Below are 3,841 nucleotides of genomic sequence, written 5' to 3'. Positions count from 1 at the left end.
GACGTTAGAAAAGCAGTCCCAGTAGCTAAGTGGAGGTGGCTCCTTCGGGCGGAGAGAAGGCAGTGCAGACAAGCCCACCTCCAGGTCTACTGTCTGGACCCTCTGGCAAGTGGACTAGTGCAATCCCTCACCCATGCGTGCCAGTGCTGTGCCAGACCCTGGGCCAGGAGGAGCCTGTCCTCCAGTGAGGGCCTGAGTGTCTGCGAACATCCACAGTGGGAGGCAAAGTGAGATTGGTGCTGGGCCAGCTGATGGCATGGTGGTTAGGCAGCTGGACCCCACATAGCCGACTGCGTGGTTCAAGTCTCAGACCCGGTGGCTTGAAAAACATGCCAGGCACATGTGTGTGCATGCCCAACATCCCGAGGGGAGGCGGAGGAGAAGGGCTTGCAGTGGGGCCATCCACCCTGAGGGCGATTTCTTTCCCTCTCTCTGTCTCTCTGGCACGCGCATGTACCTCCTCGAGTGTGCTTTTAAAGAAACAGCACCAGGGCAGCTGCAGGCAGGGAGGGCTGTGCTTGGTACAGGAAAAGCTCCCAAAGGAGCCCTAAGCCGACAGGGGTGGGGAAGGGGTGTGGCCAAGGGGAATGGCAAAGGCATGGGATTCGGGAAGCCGGGACAGGGACACATCCAGGGAGGGTGGAGAGGAACAGCAGGTTAAAGAGGACGTCTGCAGGGGGTCACCTTGTGGAGGTGCTTGCATGCCAGGGACAGGGTTTGTCCTCCTAAGCCCCCACCCAGATCTGGCTCTTTGAAGGGTAGGACGACTCTCCAGAGGTCTACGGGGAAGCCTGCCCTTTGTCAATTTCCTTTTAAACACACCTTTCCATATGCGGGTCCCCCTCCAGAGATGCCCTTCCTTCTTCTCAGCCCAGCAAACTCCTACTCCGATCCCTCAAGTCCCAGCACCAAGTCTGCCTCCTCTAGGAGTCTTCTCTGGCTCGCCCGTGTAGTCACTGGTCCCTCCAAAGTATTCCCACAGCTCCCAGTTCAGCCTCTGTCCAGCCCACACGGCAACGCTCTGTCCACCAGCCCGTCTGCTCGCGAGTCTGTAACCCGTGGAGGAATGGAACTGTGTCCCGTTCAACCTCTGTAGCCCCAGGACCTTGCACAGGTGAACTGCTGCCAGTGAACGCAAGGGAGGGAGGGAGCAAGGGAGGGAGGAGGCAGGGAGGGGAGGGAGGCCACCCGCTCTGGTCTAAGGCACCAGCAGAGTGCGCAGTGGCCTGGCCTCCTGGTATTTATCTGCCTCACATGACCGGGTGCCTCCCAGTCCAAGCCCTCAGAGTCTCCCCACTCCAGGCAGGGAGGACACTGTCCCCTATTGCCAGTGCCTGCCAGGCCCTCATCGGCCCAGATGGCCCCACCCCTGCCCTGGGAGGCTGGGCCAGGCAGAGCCCAAGTCTTTGGGGAGTCTCCCTGACCTTCCTGCCCTGCAAGTCCCTTCTGCTAACCCCATGGGAACCTTCATGCCAACTCCAGGAAGTCACCCTCAGGTTATCAGACAGTGACATCGGATCCTCTAAGCTCCAACCCTGGACAGATAGATACCTTCTCACCAGCTCTGGGGTTGAGATGAGCACCTGACGGGGTATCCACATAGGGGGGAAATCGAGGCATGGTAGGCCAGCAGTTGGCATAATGGCTATGTCTAAGAACTCCCATGTAGTCAATGACAGTACAAGGCCCGGACCTGGTGGCTTAAACTCATGCCAGGCACGTGTGCGTGCGTGCCCAGAGAGCAGAATGGAGGAGAAGGGATTGCGGCATGGCTGTCCCCCCTGGGGGGGGTGATTTCTTGCTTTCTATCTCTCTTTCTGGGGAGTGCATGTGCCCTATAGCATAGCCCCCCAAAAAAAGACACTGAGGCATGGAGGGGCGCTGTTTCTGGATCCAGGGATGTGAGGCGTGTCTAGGGCAACCAAGAACAATATCCAGTATCCAAGGCCCAGGTGACCCCCAGCTCCACTCAGCAGAGGCAAGCCTCCCACCCCCAGTCTTGAGATGCATTCTGCCCCTGGAGCTGTGTGCTCCTTTCAGTCCAGCCCAAAAGGGCTGGGAAATGGAGACTGTGACAGCAACCTTCACAGCAGGTCAGAACAGCCACAGCAGAACCTGGGAGCCCCGCCCCAGCCCACACACTGGCTGACCACACCCTTGGCTTCCAGACTCCAGCTTTCCCTGGGAACCTCTACTCCTAGAGAGGCTCAAGACAAGCCCTTGGGCAGTGGCAGTGGCAGGTGGAGATTGGGCCTCAGCCTGTAGGGAAGTGAAAGGGTTAACTCTCCCAGGTCCACTGGGCCAGTCTAGCCAGCTCACCCCAGGGCACTGTAAGCCCAGGCTTGTCTCCTCCGCTCTCTGGATCGCAATTTCCCTCTTGCTCCTCCTGCCCCCTCGGTTTGGGAGACACTGGGAGAAGTTAGGGGCCCTTGGCACCTGCTGTCTCTAGGGTGTCATTTAGTACCGCCAGTAATCACCACCTCCTGGTTTATAACTCCCTCATGGCCACTTTGTCTTCCCTGGTGTGCTCTGCATCTCTCACAGGTGCTTGCATGCACTCGCACACACCCCCAATGGAGGAGGAGAGGGCTGGGAACAAGCCACAGCAGTTCCCGCCCCACCCACCTTCTCCCCTAACCCTGGTCCCATAGATGCACTGGAAGACAGGAAGCAGGAGGTAGGGTCCCAGAGCTAGAGGCCCGGTAGACTTCTGAACCAACAGCAATTGCCCGACAGCGAGCTCAGACAACGTGAACATGGGAGGGCAATGAGGTTAGGGACAAGGAATGCGGTCCAGAATTAGACGCCATCCAGTGATAACGACCCTCTCCAAACAAAATAGTATCCTCGGAGTGAGCGCCAGAGCCCTGTGTGCTAGAAGGAAGGGAATGGAGGCCCTCTCCTCCGCAACTAGGGCCATTCTGCCCCCGAGGGAGTCTCATGAACGTGCAGACCCTCCACACAGGCAGCAGGCAGACCACCAGGCGGGTGGCGGGGTGGGGCCTCAGAGCTGTCCATGCCCCCGGCAGCGTCCTCAGCTTCCGGCCTGCCAGGCTGTGGTCACCCCACAGCCACCTGGGATTCCACACAGCAGAGCTCTGCAGAGGAGCAGCCCGCCTGGGCACGTGAAATGCGCCCTCCGTGGGGCGCCAGTCGGGGCCCTGCCTCTAGCTGTCCGTTTCAGCAGCCACTGCAGGCCTGGGTGGCCCCTCCACCGCTGACGTGGAAAGGTGCCGGGTCTGAGCGCGCTGCTCCCACCCCAGCCTTAGGTCATGGGAGAAGAGTTGGGTCAAGACTCAGCATGGCACCTGGCCCCATCCCTGGAGCAAAGGTAAAGTCCAGACACAGCCTGCTGCCCGGTGGCCAGGCAGGCACGCGGCCTGCTGTGATAAGGGTCACACTTTGGACTCCACAGCCAGAGGGCAGCTAGAGCACCCGAAGTCCCCGGGTACTTGAGCCCCTGGGCTCCACGCCCCTGCTGGAGGCCGACTCCCCGGCGGGGTCAGTGGTCCAAGACGTTCAAGGGGAGGCGGGATCGCTCACTCTCTGCCCCCGGAAGGAGATGGGCACCTGCCGCGGTCACTCGGTTACTGCCCTCGCGGCTCCTCCAGGCGCCCAGCTTCTCTTTCACCCCTTCATTACGCTGGCGCCTCGCGGGGGTCCGGCCGCGAGCGCGGGGCGCAGGTGGTGCGCGGCTCCAGCGCTGCCTCCCGGGCCGGGTAGGTGATTCGTTCCAGCGTGAAGGAGAAACGGGAAGAGGGGCGCGGCGACGTGGGGAGCGAGAGGGCAGCGTCGGCAGAGGGGCTCCACGGTCCCCAGGGCCCCAGCCGTCGGCACTGCG

The 3,841-nt window shown here is 61.0% G+C and overlaps 1 protein-coding gene across 1 annotated transcript in view; it reads left to right on the top strand.

Moving 5' to 3' along the window:
- Positions 1-3,390: 3,390 nt before the first annotated feature.
- Positions 3,391-3,841, top strand: part of PLEKHG6 (pleckstrin homology and RhoGEF domain containing G6) — a 22,115-nt gene continuing 21,664 nt past the window's right edge. Inside the window, exon 1 of the mRNA XM_006170831.3 lies at positions 3,391-3,719. The gene's annotated coding sequence lies outside the window, so the exon portion shown is untranslated. The remainder of the gene's footprint in view (positions 3,720-3,841) is intronic.

This window comes from Tupaia chinensis, unplaced genomic scaffold, assembly GCF_000334495.1.
Source record: "Tupaia chinensis unplaced genomic scaffold, TupChi_1.0 Scaffold149011_1, whole genome shotgun sequence".
In the NCBI taxonomy this organism is placed as follows: domain Eukaryota; kingdom Metazoa; phylum Chordata; class Mammalia; order Scandentia; family Tupaiidae; genus Tupaia; species Tupaia belangeri.
This window is presented reverse-complemented; position numbering and strand designations above follow the sequence as displayed.